General features: G+C 37.1%; 1 pseudogene; it reads left to right on the top strand.

Moving 5' to 3' along the window:
• LOC148158300 (nephrocystin-4-like) overlaps nt 1–17,759 on the top strand; it is a 174,159-nt pseudogene that overhangs the window by 96,457 nt on the left and 59,943 nt on the right.

Raw genomic sequence — 17,759 nt, 5'->3', positions numbered from 1 at the left:
AAAAACAAATTTTTACCAAGGCTTTGTGGCTCCTTCAATGTCCCTTTCTGGCAATTGTTTTTAACTATCAGCATTTATTTTCCAAGCACAGCATTAAATTAGCGCCTGAGAGTTGTGAATGGTGACATATTTACACCCAACTATGTTACGGGGGTTTCAGTTTGAGAGCTTAAAATTGAGTAGCAAAGTGTTTAATGTATTAATATTTAACAAGCTTTACATCACGATGGCTTCTGCCAGTCTTATAAACTTATTTATGCCCCTTATTAACTTAATTATAGAGTCAGCTCAATTTTTATTCTCAGTCAGACTCGAGTTGGGATTCTGGCTGGGCCAATCTAAGCCATCAATATTTTAGTGAAATATTAAAGATTACTTTAAACCTAAATCTGCCAGGGATATGAATATGTTTGGGCTTAGCTTTGTGTTTCTTGAGCGGTGCCATTTTAGAAGCTCACCCAGAGAACTGGACGCTTCCACTGGCGCCATTTAGAATTTGTTAGAAACCCAAATTGGCTCAGCTTGGTAGCGCTGCCTCTAAGAGAATGGGTTGAGTGGGGCATTTAGTTGTGGCATAGGTTTGACTGCCAAAGTTGTGAGCTCAGCCTGTGTGCCCTGACAGCCAAGCAGATCATCTGCTCATATTTTTGGCCTCATATGATCTTCATGTCTCCATGTGTGTGGATGCATGTGCGCGTGTGTGCGTGTGTGTGTGTGTGTGAGATCTTTTCATCCTTGGTCTGTCTTCTGTCTTTCACACCCTCGATGTGCAGAGCGCGGTGACTCACTTGCATCTGTGTGTAAAATGGGTTTTGGCTCAGCAGTACTTGCAGGGCCTGACTTGTGACATTACCCTGGCCTTCACACTTGTGGCATTTTGAAATGTGTGGATGCTTTGACCATCATCTCGGTGACCAAAACAGCCCGTTTTAGTCCTGTACATCTTGTGCTTAAAATGATGGGTATAAAAAATTGATTATCCAAATAAGAAGAGAATGTAAACAGATCTTTATATATATATTTGTTCATTTATAAGATGAAATACAGAATGGGAAAATATAAAAACATAACTTTACATTAATCTCTGTGTTGTTTTTTTTATTAAAAGGACATTTGTATCTAAAAGTACTGCTTTTTAGGACCAAATTCAAAAGCTTTAAAAAAAAATAAAAAAATGGTTACTCATTCAATATGGTACCAATGAAAAATCTAAATGTCTCAAATTAAAATCCAGTGCAACCAACTGCATTAATAATCACCTAATCAGAAAATAAAGTCCAGCTGTGAATTATTCAATCTCTACATAAACGCAGCTGTTCATACTTTAGAAAGGCACAATAAGCCCTCTAACATATCATTTGTTGTGATCTATTCTTTCCACTCAGTCTGTATTGATGCCTGCTGTGCCAGTTCTATAGCTATATATAATCTACTATACTATAGATTATAGCATAATCTATAGAAGGCTATATTGTTAAACATATTTATGGGTTGGAATCCATTAATAGTGCTACCTCTACAGTCTAACTTACCCAGCTTAACAGCTGTAGTGGACACTGATGATAAATCTGTGCTTCTTGTTTGGGCACATCCATGACTCATAAAGCTTGATGGGGTCACCATCGATATATCAATGAGTTCACCATCATTTTCACAAATGAGCACATCCTATTATGCCTCTAAATGTAACCTTTCCTGTTCATGGGCCCAAGTAAAAATATCCCTCAAATTATAAAATCTTAAAAAGTTCAGAACTTTATTCATAAGCATTAAACTCCATTTAGTTACATCACAACTTTCTACATCGTTTAACTTAACAATCGTAGCAATTTCCTGAATGATGTGTAAAACACATTATAGTGCAAAAGCAGTAGAACTAGGTCAAGGGTCGGCAACCTTCAGCTCAGGAGCTGCAAGTGGCTCTTTGGACCTTTTTATTTTTATTTGTTTTTCAGCTTATTCTTGTAATAATTGCATTTCGACATATTCCACAAAAAAAAAAAAATAAATACCAGTAATCTTTACCTAGATCTATCTGTTGTTATTAGGCTGGAAAATATATGTAAATATCAATATCCCATATAATAAAATGTAGCACACAGGAAGCATTTACATTGATTACCTCACTGAGAAGTTGAACACAGAGTCAGTAACGCAGCTCTGAAAGTCACACGCTGCTGTGGTTTGTTATTCCTTTCTATTTAAAGCATACCTGTTCTCAGCTTCCACTATCCGCAGCTCAGGTTCTGTGCTTCCTTCAAATGTGCTGTCAGAACACTCGTCTTGCTTTGCAGACAACTTATGTCTAAGTGTGGTTGCAGGTTGCACTGATGATTTCAGTAAAAAGGTGTTGAAGTTGTTGATGTTTTATTTGCAGCAGTATTGATTATGGGTGTTAGGCAAGCGAGCTAAATGTCTGTTTAAACCCGGAGCACTCTCCATGTGAAATGGAGAGGATGCGTGAACTCCTGTCAAACCTAATGTGGCTCATAAGAACATTCTCTGTGTTGTCAGCGATGGCCGTATTGCTAAGCAACAAGTTATAAAAATAAGTGTTCCCTTTAACTAGGCCGCTAGGGGAAGCTGTAAATGTTCTTGCTGTGATGCAGCATCTTGTCAGCTCTGGATGCTGTCCTTGTTAAATGGTAAATTCAGCCTTAGAAACAGTGGATTCCTTTGATACAAAGGTTACGGTTTCTGTTGTCTATTCTATTTTCTCCATAGATGGCATATCAGTTTAGCAAAGCTTTTCAGATAGACTGATCAGTGCAATAATTCATCTTAGGAAAATATAAAACAATGACCTGTAAACTTGCTAAGAAGCAAATTTAGATAGAAAATTGCTGATTCCCAGTGTTCTTTTGTTTTGTTTTTCAGTACATATTTAAAATATACCAGTAAATGAATGCAGTGCTGCATTGGTTTAAGAGTTTTAAATGCAGAATTCATAGTTTGCCTCCTATTAGCTAAGAAACATTGCAGGTATACAGTGTTATTTGAAAGTTAATTCAGCAAAATATTTGTTCATTAACTTTATCTTTAACTTTTTTCCTTAGTCATTTTTGATTTAGTAAGAGTTACCTTATCCAAAGCTTAAAATAGTATTTTGGTGGCATGTATTGTCAAGTCTATAAATATTAGGTCAGCGACGACTTTTAAATTTTGCTTTTAATCAACATCACAATGAATGTAAAATACTCAAACAGATGCAGCTGAAGAGCAGAGTTTATGCTTTCTTCCTGTGGGTTAAACCAAAAAACTTGTCTAAAAATATGAGGAAATAAAACAAGTGTTCATATGCAACATCTTGGTTTTAAGGGCTCAAAAATAATTTGACTTAAATCAAATAATTCAACATAAAATGATCATTTCTAGAACTTGGTTAAAAATCCTTTGCTGGAAATGAAAGCCTAAAGTCTTGGTCTTATGGAGGTCACTAGATGTTGAATTTCCTTCTGCTTAATGCCCTTATAGGCTTTTACTGCTGTGGCTTTTAGTTGTTTGGACTAAGATCAAGTGACTGACTTGCTCTGTAAGCATATTCTACATCTTAGCTTCAATGAACTCCTGGGTTGCTTTGGCTGTGTGTTTCGGGTCATTTTCCGTCTGAGTCCTGAAATCCAGTCAATTTGACTTAATTTAGCTGGATTTAAGCAGACAGTACATCTCTGAACACCTCAAGATTCATTCAGCTCCTTCTGTCCAGAGTCACATCGTCAATAAACTAGTGTCCCAGGGCCAATGGCAGCAATGCACATTCAAGCCCACGTCACTGCCTCTGACGTTGGCGTGCCTCATTTTGGTAGATGTTGACCATATAGTTTTATTTGTCCAAAGCATGTCCTGCCATGTTTGTTGTTTTTTTTTTTAGATGTTTTTCTTTAATAAAGTCCAATCTAGCCCTGATGTTCTTGAGGTTAAAGATTTGCTTGCATTTCTGTATTTACTTTCATTCAGTCTTCTCTTTTTTGTCGATTTAGGTATTGATACACCTACCTTCTGGTTGATCACTTTGTTGACTGTTGTGAGTGGATCTTCTTTCCAGAATTGTGTTTTATATTAAATACTGTTTTTTCAATCATTACATCAAATGGTCAACATTTAAATTCACTCAGTAAGTTGGAAAAAATTGCTTTGCAAAATAAAGTTTGGAGTGTCCTTGTTTGCCTTAGTTTAGAAGTACCTCTCCTGCTCTTTATACATAAAGAGAGCATCAAAATAAGAAACTTAATGCTGTTCATTTGCATTTGCAGCACCATTGACCACTTGGAAGCAGAGGAGAGGAAATATGCTGATAAAACAAGGACAATTAAAAAGCATCTACTTAAGCAATCAATTAAGATCCATTAGTAGCAAATATGAATCACGTAGACTCCAAGTAGAGAGGCAATGGTGCTCTTTCGCTTTGTATCAAGCTTGAAGCATCCCCCATTAGTAGTAATTGGTGTGTTCCCGATGCCACTTTTACATAATCTTTAAGTTGTGACTGGAAAAAAAAAAAAGAAAAAGAAAAAACTGCTCTCTTTTTCACATGTCTTCAGTATCAGAAGGGAGATGAAAAACAGTTTTAACCTGGGCGTGCTGGGAAAGACAAGCTTGTAGATGTGTAGGCAGGGGGTGAGGGGGTCTGATGGGATTCTAAGTGTTAAAGAGTAATGGGCTGCTGTTGTGATCTGAGGCAGCACGTGTCTCTCTGGCACAAAGTGTATTTCTTACCACTGTTGTTGGTAATCATAATAATAACAGCAAGTCGTTTGCATTGTTTCTCCGCAGCTCTCACTGTCTCAGCTGGCAGCTACTTCACGCTACCCGACCATCAGCCACTCCAGCTCGGCGTTACCGTGGCAACAGTCATTTCCTTCTCTGCTCCATCCTTCCCCATTGGCATCAGCCCACCAGCTGTCACATGTCGTAAGATTTCCACCCCCGTTTCCTGACACACACACACACACACACACAGTCATGGTCTTGCACCGAAACTTCACATACATGCCAAAGGAAACGCACAAGCATTTAACAACGACAAGCATTTACAGGTTTGACATTTCTACACAAAACATGCTAAACGGTTTGAATATCCTCAAGACAATGGAGGGAGTGATTGAGTTCAAGCATACAGAGCCTTGCTGGAGTCTTCACACGCCTTGACATTTTTCATATTTTGTCACATTACACCCGGAAATTCAATGTGTTTTATAGGACGCTGTGTGAGATTTTAGAGTACGTCTCTTGTGTCTTTGTGTTTTGAGAGACTGAAAGTTTTGTCCATTATTCGTTGTAAAATAGCTCAAGATTAGATGGACTGTATGAAGAGCATTTGTCATTTCACAGATTTTGACAGAGTTGTGCCACAAATCTCATGATCTCAAGATTTACTCACTCTTCCTGTTTTCAGCATTCGAGATAAATATTATTAGTTATGTAATCTGTTTTTTTATCTTTATGTAAATGCTACCTTGCTATTTTGTTAGTACAGGGTTTAATAAATCTACTTGTTGTCTTGTATCTAGTCCAACCTTAATCTATAAATTCAAGCCAGTTTTGTGACATCGATAGATTTATTTTTCATTGATCTAGGGTAACTTAATGATGCACATTTAAAATGATGTTACAAACTACAACTCCTAACAAGCTCGATGAAATGAAGGGCATACTGTTAATGCACTCAGCTCATATACTGTTGCAAAGCCGAGGAAGTCAGCTGCACTGTGCGGATTTTAATACCTCTGGTGAATAATTTACTGGAATGATGCAGGAGTAACCTGCTCCCCGCTGTTGTGGGTGTTTGCTGCTGAGAATTGGCTAGGACTCATTTTGCCTTTGAAAGCTGCCTTGTCTCTGCTAAATTAGACCATGTTCCCCCACAATGATGCACATATTTGGGAAGTGATGCAGAGCACGTTGGAAACAGTGGTGCAATCTCACAAAGTGAGGAAAGATGAAGTAACCACACGCAAACGCACGCACGCACACGCACACACACACGCACACACACACACACACATTCTAAACTGATTAGTAGAGAAATATATACACTTCTTTAACTTTTCACATTTTTGTACATGTACACAAAATCCACTACTATTTCTAATTTATTCATTATTTCCCAAAAGTGTGCATTTTGGAGTGAAACATGTTGTAATTTACAAGTGTATATAAAAAAAACAACTGCTCTCTCACCTATATAGAGACAGAGAGATTTCATCTCAGGCTTGGGTCCTTATTTTACCTGGTCCGAGGATTGTGCTCTTCTGGACTGCGATGACGGATGTTTCTCCAGGTATTTGTTGGCGCTCCGATGACCACGGCCACTACTGTTGCCTCCACCTGCCAGGCTCTTTCTAGCTCTTTCCTGAGCCCTTGGCATTTCTCCAGTTTCTCATTTTTTCTGATGTTTCCATCACTTGAACGACGACATCAATCACAAAAGCTGTCCGCTGCTGCTTACCAGTGATCACATGGTTGGCCCGTTGCCATTTTGTCCGTTTGTATCTGAAAGTCCCCAAGGATCTTGGCTCGGTCATTCTCCACCACCTTGGGAGGTGATTCCCACTTTGACCTAGGCATCTCCAGTTCATATTCCACACAGATGTTTCTGTACGTGGCGCCAGCCACTTGGTTATGGTGTTTCATGTTTTCCTTTCCTGCTAGTATCTTACAGCCTTCAACCTACAACCTTCTGTGAGATGTTTACATTTTTCTGGGACTTCTTTGCACAGCCTGCATTTGGTATCTTGGCTGGTATGGTAGGTCTGTGCTTCTGTGCTGTCTTTCAGTCTCTGCCCCTTTGGCAGGATTTGGTCATATCAGTAACTTCAGCTATTTGTCAGTGGTACATCCTAATCAGCTGTTCTTCTTCCCACAATGGTTCCTTCAGCTTCTTCTCTTCCAGTTTTTATTGTTTGCAACATTCACCAAGCTCTTCATCCCTTAGGATCTTCCTGATGTATTCCTGAAACTTGGATATTTCAACTTGGATGATGGCTCTGATAATCACTAGACCTCTATATAAAGGGGGACATTAGTGGACTCAGTGTAAATTAGGAAGGTAAGCATCTCGAGCTGTGAATGTTCAATCTATTATTCTAATATGTAGCCCAACTGCAAACCTACAAAAACATGGCTTGGCAAGGAGAGTATTAATTATAGAAGAATTAAATTAAGCAGAAAAAGGCAGCTCTGGATCTTTTCACAGATCCTCTATTCACTTTGAATAAGTGGAAAACATGGTTTCGGGATAATTATTAACAGCTTCTTTCACAAAACTAGCCTTTATGGAAGAGTAGCGAGAAGAAAACCGCTGTTCGAAGAAATCCAGCATCATCGCATGGAAAATGTAGAAAATCTTTCAGATTTATTCCCTGATTTGACATATTTTGAGAGTCATTGCTGAGGTTTCAGAAACACTAACATTCCTCATATTAAGGCTGCAAAGCTGCATGGAGCTGAAGGCATTAAGTGTTGACATGAGTGAAGCAAATAGATGCTGATCCTTATATCCAACTGGATCAGTTGTTTGTCTTGTAAAGGAGGACAAATGTGTGCATAGATACAGGGCTAAAACAGACAGTTTGGGACTAAACAAAGGCAAGGGAATAAATTTGCTGGTAAAATATGTTTAACACAACATTTTTGTACAAAACTTATTTTGCTATCTATCCAGCTGTAGTGTCTTGACTAATGTTAAAAAAATACTATCTTTAACAACAACAAAAAACAGATATAATCTTGGTAGATAAAAGTTGGACTAGAAATTTATTCTGGCAGTCCTCCTCACAGCACGACTTGGTCTTTGGGAGCCAAATTCAATTGTATTTCTTTTTTGCAATATTGTGTTCCTGATTATTCTCTTATCTTCAGCAAGACTCATTCGCAGTTCCTGGATTATTCAGGCAATATGATTCAGAGCCTAAGCTGTATGGATTTCAAGCATAATAGATGGGAGAAACATAATAAAACAGCTGCTGTCTAGTTAGAAAACCCATTTCAAGTTGTACCGCCACACAACAACACCGCCTTTACAGTCTAAAGTGAATAGAAAGTGGAAAAAAAAAACAAAAAAAAAAAAACATAATTTCTCATTGCAAGAAATGTTTTGTATCTATTAGATAAATTGCTAAGATAATATTTTGCTTTCTGTAAATTTCCTTGGACTGCTACTGTTATACCCCAGTCATGCTACTATAAAATGTTAATTAAAAGAAATAGATGAATGAATGGAAGTCGACACACCCAATGCCTTTCTCCTGTGAGACACCATACTTGGCCAAAAAAACATTTTGTTTAATTTTACTTGTTCATTTCAAGCTGATTTTGTGTTTAGAGTGAGAATTTTGGTTTCTACATTAGGGGCAACTCAAAAGCTAGCAGTTAATAAAGTTAAGGAATATCTGACCCTTGCGTCACTGCCTGGAAATAGTTCTCATTTATAATGCCCTAGGTGGTTTCTTTTAGTAAATTACAGTTCAGAATTTACTGTTTAAACCTCCATTTGTCCTTGTAACCATAAAACTTGAGCACACCTGCCCATGAAAATCACTCATCTATGTGTTATCACATTGCAACAGCTTAATGTCAGCGAGTTCAAAGGTGCCAATTCTTTGGACCATTTAACATTTTTAAAGCTACTGTCTCATCCCATGCTAACCTCAGAGTTTAAGATGCTGGCTGTTCAATCACATGTTGTACACTCGTGTGCTTTATGCATATACAACAACATGGTATTGGCCAATATTATTACTGACATGTTTGATGGAAAGTCAAATAATATTCAACTCTGTCTTCAGATAGGCAAGCTAAACTGTGTGTGAGAAGCCAGAAAGGAAACATAGACTAGAAAATGTCTTCATTAGCTCTCTATAGATAATTGTTGGTGTGGTCCAACTTCCAGCTGTGTATCTGTGACAGTGAAGGAGGGATTAATGTTTTCACTAAAAACCACATTATTCCTTGTCTGTGAGCTCCCCTCTCACGATGAGCTAAAAATCTATACAGGCTATACATCTACAGATGTAATTAATGAGTTATTATTTCTTAATTTGTTTCACAAACACACACATATGGGATGTATTTTGGATAGTAATCCATAAATGTTCAATACTAAAGTCATATTAAGAACTGAAGCTGTTGTTTTCCTGTACCAACACAATGGCAACAATGCAAGAACTTCTTTCCAAATCATTAACTGTCTTTAATATCTTATCAGCTGCTATTAATTGTATATAAAGTCAATTTAAAACCAAAACAAACCCACAATTCTGACACCTTTATACAAAAACATTGCTTGCATAAATTACATTTAATAATATTTACTTAATTAAAAACTAGTGTTCAGAAGGGAAAATACTTCAGTTTTGACTTCCTTAAGTGGAGCATAAAATATATTGCCACTTATTATGCACAAAATTATACAAGAAAAACATAAACCTTGATCATTTTAAGTCAGTCCTACATGTTACCTCAGAAGCTGTTGTGTAGACTCCTATTAAATTCATATTTATTACAGTTTCAGTGTTTCTATTGTCTCTGGCAACAAGTAGGTTCGAGGTCAAAGGCTTAGGAGAAATGGACAAAATATACAATGGGCTGTTTACAGCATTTGTAATCATGAATATAAAGAAAAAAACATTCTGTTTCATATGGAATAATCCATCTAAATAGTCTGTCTCATTTATGATGGGTGTTTTTGCCAGGGCACCTGCTGTATGTTAAAGCCTCATTAAGATGTCACTGTGAAACTGAGCGAGAGGCGATCAGTGGAGCTGAAATTTTGCAGTGGAATTAGAAAATGGTGGAGACAAATTTGAATTCTTCTTATGCAGTCTCCACTAAAATAGTGCGTGTACAAAAATCACATAGTCCTTCCTCTGCTGTTATAAAATCATGCTCTGAAACTTACAGTGCTTTGGAAAAGCCTCGGTGTGTTTTAGGTAAATGTTTTTGTGATAGATCAGTACAAATTCTGTAAAGTGAAAGGAAAATAATTCAATTTTTTTTTGTTTTGTTTTAACAAACAAAAATGTGGCATGTATTCATCTGCACTAAATCTGTACTGAAATGTTTGACTATTCTTTTTTGGAGGTCACTCTAATTAAATGGTGACTGTTTGTAATGATCGATTGCCAAATCTAGCCACAGACACTCTATCCACATCTGAACTTTGACTAGGCCATTCTAACATGAACGTCCTTTGGTCTAAACTCTTCCATTGTAGCTCTGGTTGTATGGTTTAGGCTTGATGTGCTTGCTGACCAGTAGAGGTCTTTTCTACCTCCACTGGTCTTTTGTATCCAGTGTATTGATCTTCACCCACCTTCACACTAATGGTAACCAGTTTCCCTTTTCCTGTTGAAGGAAAAGATGCACACAGCATGATGCTACCTATACCTAGTTGTTTTACATGTAGATGAAAAGCAAACTTTAAGTCTCATTTGACCATATCACATTTTTTATGTTATTTTTTCAGCAAACTATAATCAGGAATTCTCATGGTTTTCTTTCAATATAGTCTTCAATATATTATTGCAAAAATGTGAAAACAAAGTATTAGTTTATTTCCACTCAGCAATTCAAACCTTTGTTTGTACTATCACGTCATTTTTTTAAAATATATACTAGTTTGATTTGTTAATTTGAAGAAATGTGAGAACGTTCTAGGGCTATGAATACTTCTGCACTGGACTCCACCTTGGTTTATGATGCTTTAATGAAACGTCTTTGAGTTTCTGAAAAATATTTGACACAAATCCAGAATCACTAAACTAGAATTTCGGAAACGTTCATCTGAAGCACACGGATCTCAGCTGTTGTAGTTCAAAGTGATGTGCTGCAAGTGAAACTGGAATCTGACCTATAACTTGTAGGACGCAGTGAGTGAGTATGATGAAACTGCTTCCTTCACTTCTGACATCCTCTGGTTTCCTCCAAGTTTCTTTTTTAATAGAGATAAAATGTCAGACCACATTTTTTTTTATTGTTGCGTTTTATGTGTTTCTTTCCAAAGACAAAAAAATAATTAAATGCAGCTATTTAAAGTTTTTGTAATTAGAGAGGCGCCAAGATATCAGCCTAACATTGGAATCAAACAATAATTCTTGATCGACTGAATTTTATGTTTTCCCAGTTATTAAATGCATATTAAAAAAAAACAATCGATAAACAGATAAACTAACAGAATGTAAAATAATGGGGGGGGGGGTTATTTCAAAATCAGATTTTGGTGCATAAATAGGGACGAGCTTTTAATTTATTCATGTTCTAACTTATTGGATTTAAAATCACTACATCAAAGTAAGTAGTAGTACACCATGTGTCCTTAGAATAAGAACATCAGAGTCGGATAAAATCAAACTTTATAGAAAACTAGGAAAACCTTATTGCTGCATCTCCATTTGTTTATTCTAGATGAGTAATTAGAATCAGAGCAAACATTGACAAGGACCAAGTAAACCCAGACCAGGGTAAGCTCCTTACCTCCTCCTGTGACACGTGGCTGCTGTGTGTAAAAGATATATATTTCCACTGTAAGCTCAGGGTTGGAGCAGTCGGAGCATTAGGCAATTTCCAGAATCAGTTTTGACAAATCCACTGCAAGCTTTTTACTTATTGCCTCATTCTTTTAATCCAGGCCTTCATAACCCAATTTTACTTTCCATGGATCCAGTTGTCAGCTGTGTTTAGCAAAGTCAGTCCTTGTCCTGGTTTTTATTTCTCTTTGCTCATGATTGTACTGTACTGAGTCATTTCTTTATGATTCATGTGTCTTTGCCTACACTTTTGTGTGATCGGCTTGTAATTGGACAGTAGAATTTGCTTCATGCCATTCTGAGTGATGAGTGTGAAAGTGAACTTAATTAATGGGGAACAGTCTGACTTATCAGTGCGGATAAACAGAGCTGGTTCCCTGTTTTCTGCCTTGCTGCAGCAGTTTTGCTGCATTAATCCTATTTATTGCATTATTTATAGATTGGTCCTTGTGTCTTTTTGTAGGCCTGCTCGGCTGTCAGCACCATCACCCACCTGGAGATGGACCTTCAGCGGGAAGGCGGCAAAATGACCTCCAAGGACGAAGAAGGAGATCATCTTCAAGAACTGCCCTTCACCCCCATCCATGCTCCTGTCATTACTCTGGGAGCGAATGTGCCGAGGTGAGGTGTTCACGTTGTGTGTCCCTGATTGTAGTGGGATTTAATGCCACTTAAATCCTCTAGGACAGTTCGACTGATGGTGTCGTCACCTGCTTAAAATTCATTAAGAAATAGTAAAATATTCCAAATGAGCATCATGGAATAACACTAAAAATCTGTGCACGATAAATACCAAATGACCAAGGATAAAAACAATGTTCTGTCATCTTCACATATCCTGGATTTTCTCTTACTTGGTTCTTGTTTTTGTTTTGAGAGTTTTCCGTTTTTAAAGGACACATCTACTTCTTCCCAGTCATCCATGTTTGTTCATGTTTGGTCTCAAGAGATTTTCTGAGTTTTCCCATCTGACATCTGACTATTGGTGAGGGAAATCAGTTCGACTTAACTTTCAGTTGATTAATAGATAAATAAATACATTGACAAATAAGTAAATGAATAGGATTGATTTAACATCAACTTATTAAAAATCTATTTTAATAAGTTTCCGTCAAATCAATGCTACTGCAATAACAGATTATTGAATAACTCCTCCCACATCTTTATCACAGACGCCAATAAATGTGGTTAGTGTTGTACAATAATGTGGGGAGCCTCCACCCATCAGACCACAGAAAATCTAAATCTTAAATAACCTTTTTAGCGGGTACTCAAATGTGAAGACTCACGTTTATTGTCATCTCCCAAACTCAGTGGAAGTGAAACATTGTTCTCTACAATCCAAGACCAACTGCTCGTCCAAAACTAAATAAAAGTAGTCTCTTGATATTGTTCACCTAATTACAGCTAATGCTTTTTTTTTTTTTTTTTTTTTTTTGCCTCCTAATAAATATTTTGTTCTGCTTGGGTTATAATGCATCTTTTATTTCCTCCTGGTTTTAATCTTTGCTGCAGTTTCTGGAGTTCATCCATGTGAATCTTGTAGTTTCAGCTTCACACAGAAACATATTCGTTTTTTAAAAATATGTTTCTAAATTTACACTTACATATTCCATCCCCCCCCACAACACATGCATGGGTGAATACTTACAACAATCGTTTTTCTATGCTTGTTCAGTTAGTTTCCTGAAAGAGAAAGTACACTTTGCAAATAATGAGCACAGACACAGAGAAACAAAGCCTTGCATTGGTGAGCAGCATCTGTAAATAAGCAGCTGGCACTGAAACAATTTCCCAATCCCGGCATTTTGGATCCAGACACCATGTTGTTCAGTTCAGCGAGCTGAAACATCGTTGCCTCTTCACTCAGAGCCAGAACATCTTTTTGACTGTTTCCAGTCTGAAATGACCCACTTTTTGGGGAGGAACAATAAAGTCAAAAGAAGTTTAATCCAAGTTGCTCTGCATATCAGATGGAGCCCCTTTTTGAAATAAAGATGACGGCCTGAATATTAATCCAGAGTGACTAAATTAAGAGAGAAGTTTTAAGAAATGGGAAAGTGACATAAAGCATGAAATTGATGCAGCTGTGGAGAAAAACACAATTGACTCCCCTTGTCACTGCTGTCACCCTGATTAGTTTGATCAAGGCTTCTTTCTTTGGACATTTTTAATTACTGTCTCAGCTATTTACCAAATGGACTCCAACCGTGTTAGTGCTATGGCATTATTGCTCATTTCTTATGCCTGCACTTTAGCCAGCCATCTGTGTGCTGCATTTATCACAGCCATGGCATTCCGAGTCAGTGTTAAAAGTATAAGTTATGAATGTTACCTTAGTTCTGCTGAAACAGGTGGCCACTATGATTAGAGATAACTGGCAATTATGCTTGAAAATCCTGTGGGAGAGCTTTGGCACCCACCCATTCCCCCCTTTTTTCCCTCCCCTATAACTATTATCCTGGAGCTGCTGTTTGATGGATATTGCTGACATCCGTATGCTGTCTAATCATCGTTTCATCACATTTATGTTTAGTGCAGACGGATATTGCAACTCAAGTTCGGTTAAACAGGGCGAAGTGACAAAGTTGACGTTATCGCTCAAACGATAAACATCTCGAATTAGAAAGGAGGCGGGATAAAACGATGAAAGGTCTGAATTGATAAGCAGGTGTTGTATTTTACCCAGCTCTCGTCATTTTTCCTGTCTCATTTGAAGTAAATCACCTTAATGAGGCCTGTGCAGCAGGGAATCAACACATTACCTCCTGTTGTTTGTCAAGCGTCAAGAACACATTTGAAGACGTCTTGTGTGCCGTGCTCCAACAGATCTGACATTTTGCTTTGATGATTTTTTTTTTCTCCAGCTCCTGCTCAGTCAGCTCCAGGAGCTCTCTGGCACACCTTTTCTCCGCCGGCTTTCCTGAAATCCTTGACTGCAGCGGGCAGGTGGCAGAAGTCCTGGACCCGACTGAACCTATGCCCTTCGATCCTCAGCGGGAGGAGGCTGACCTTTTACAGGGAAACCTGCTGGTGTTTGAGTTTCTGGCATTTACCAGGTGAGGTCTGCAGTGCTGTGACACATACAGCAGCACTGATGATGCTGACTCTCAGCAGCATCCTGTGTCCTCCTGCACAGTGCATCAATACACACACAGTATTCTTTCCATATGTAGCGATCGGATCGAGATAGGTTAGAAACTTCCATTTTGTCACATTAGAAAAGCAACAAACTTGACTGTAATTTAGGATTGTATGTAATTTACCAACGCACACACACACACACACACACACGCACACACACACAAAAAAAAAAAAACAATTGTGAAGTGAAAGAAAAAACGACAAATGTTCACTTTTAAAGTCAGGGCATAAAAGATTACTAAAGATATGCTTTTTACATATTTGTTAAAATTATTATGTCGTGACAGTAGAAGATGAGACGGATGATGTGTGAAAAGATTGAGCTCCTCCACCTCCGCCCAGTGTTACTATTAATATCTGAAGAAATGTGCCACTCCTGGTCAGCCAATCAGAACCCAGAGGAGCATCTTGGTTTGATTCATGGAGAAGCTAAACATGGATGGCAGACTTCATTGTTGTCAGCACATTGACAACTTAATCCTTGTTATTGTCTGCCACGGTATATGCGTCCTGCATATCATATCAGGACGCAGAATAGTGACCTTTGTTAAGTATCGATGACTTACAGGTCGGGTGAATGCGACCTGGTCATAGAGAAGCAGGTCATATTTGGAAAAAATCTGATATTTAGGACCACATATCCAAGTGGCCTGGGTGGCTTTTTTAAAGATCTGATCTGTGTTATTTAGACCATCATGAAAAGATTGGATTCTGGGCGCGTAATGGATTCAGGTAACTTCAGGCTGCAGAGTGAACATAGTGAAAATCTGACTTCATTCACAATTCTTGGATTATTTTATTTGGGGGAAAAAAGCATAAACTATGTCACTCCCCTTTCACAATTTTGCACAATTTTGTCACATAACACAACAGATCACATCCTAATTAAATATACTGGAGTGTTTGGTTGTAATGTGGCAAAATATTTAAGGGGTATGAAAATCCACACAGCATTGCTGCATTAATCTGTGGGAGAGTCAGAAATGATGCATTGTGACATAAATGATTTGTCATTAATTTACAGTTTAAAATGAACTTGTCACATGATGACATAAATAAACATTTAGAATGAAAAGTAGTAGTTGGAGGGGGATCTTATTTAGTTTACCTCTTCTCTCAAAAATCAACTTGCTATCAATCGACCGTCCATACAGATACCTCTTCAAACAAAAAACAGGGAATGTATATAAAAATCACCAAAAAAGTAGATACATTATTTTTGTAAATGATATAACATTCTACAGAGTCAATATACTTCATCATACATTGATCACATCTTATGTTGTATTATTTTCTTAAAAGTAAAAATTGATCTACTCTCTTTGGTTTCTTTAGACAGATTGTTCCACAGATTTGTTCCATAAGCAGGAATACAATATTCCATTTGTTTTGTTCTGACTTTGGGCTTTTTAAAACCCAAACACTTAGAGCACACATTCCTTTCTGTCCATTAAACTACTGGCCTTTTATCTGCATTGAGGAATTGATATTGTAGATGGACATTTGTTTGACGGCTAAGGATAATAGCCCACTTCCTGCCTAGACACCTTACATTTTTTTTATATATATTTCTTTTTTTCTGTCTTCTACAGATAGACTTCAATTCACATAAGTCCTCCACAAAGTCCTGCCTGTCAATTACATACCCGTTCATGGCATGTATGCTCTGTATTACAGAGGCGCCATATTTCCTGTCAAATCAGGCAGAAGAGCACCTCTGTCATTGTCCCATCAGGGAAACCTATGGCGTAGTCGTCCCATCTGACAGGGGCTGACAGTGACGGGGGGCTGCTGAGGGATGTCAACAAAAGCCTTCACTCTTTGTGTCGTTCCATCAGCAGTCCTTTTCGTTTGTCTTGGTTGTCACTGACTCATCAGCGCACTGCTTTGACTCCTCATTCCAACCTCAATTCTGTGCAACTTTTCTTCGATTAGAGGCCTGATACATGAAGCTGTCTGCATTGCCTATTTATGGATCTTTGGATTTATGCCGTTTCTGCTTGGAGCAATTACACTGTAAAAATTATTAGGGTGGTTAAACTTAAAAACTTGAGTTCAATTGCTGCCTTAAAAACATAAGTTAACACAACTTCAAATAATGTACTTTTCCAACTTAGGATGGCAAGCTGGAAAAGTCCCCCAATTCATGATAAGTTATTGTTTAAATGTGATACCATAAGTTGAAATGACTAACTATAGAACATTATGCATTCTCAAAAACTTGAGTACTCTTGTCAAGTAAAATTACAATCATGTTCTATTTGAACTCAAATAATTAAGTTATACCACTGTCTAATGAATGACTACGTGTTGTATGAACTTCATACTCTGAGTTCAAACAACTTGCAAAGTTACATTATCCATTCATAAAAACTTGTTTTCTTTTGTTAAAGTAACAAACAATTATATATACTTTCAACTCTCATTTTAAAGTTAAACTGACTAACTTTATTCATACCAATTCCCTTTTTGAGTTAAGTTAACTCAAGATTTTAAGGCAGCAAATGAACTTAAAATTGCAATTTAAGTAAACTAACATTTCCAAATACTGTTCACTTTCTCCACTAATAATGTCAAGTTCAGTTTCCTAAAAATAATTACACCAAATATGCTTCCATTTCAAATATCAAACATTTATTTTTATCTTTCTCTATCAAATACAGATGAGACAAGTCTTAAATCAAGTATAAATGAAAACATTTGTCCAAGAAGCAGAAGTATTGACATTTATTGGAGGACCAAAAACAGAAATAATCTTCTTGACAAATAACAGAAATATTTTTTTATATACATCTCAATAAATAAATGCAATTAAAAGGCACCAATTAAGAACCTTACCTAATGTTTTATAAATTTAATTGACCATATTCATTTTTCGACCTTGGTTCCAACAAATTATAGATTTTAGCACAATTTAGTTTATTGTTTAAAAAAAAAAGTTTTTCCCCTTTACTTGTAGATTCATTTGTGACTCTTAAATATTTTTATAATTTTTTCCCCAAAAAACTTTTTTCCAGGTGTTGCTTTTATATGTCATGTTTTTACTTTACCTTATGCATTTCTGCTTTATTATATAAATAAGGTGGGCAG

Source organism: Poecilia mexicana, unplaced genomic scaffold (genome assembly GCF_051168715.1).
Source record: "Poecilia mexicana isolate PSO_F unplaced genomic scaffold, ASM5116871v1 scaffold_7, whole genome shotgun sequence".
NCBI lineage: Eukaryota > Metazoa > Chordata > Actinopteri > Cyprinodontiformes > Poeciliidae > Poecilia > Poecilia mexicana.
The sequence above is the reverse complement of the archived record's forward strand: the minus strand, read 5'-3'. Positions and strand labels throughout refer to the sequence as shown.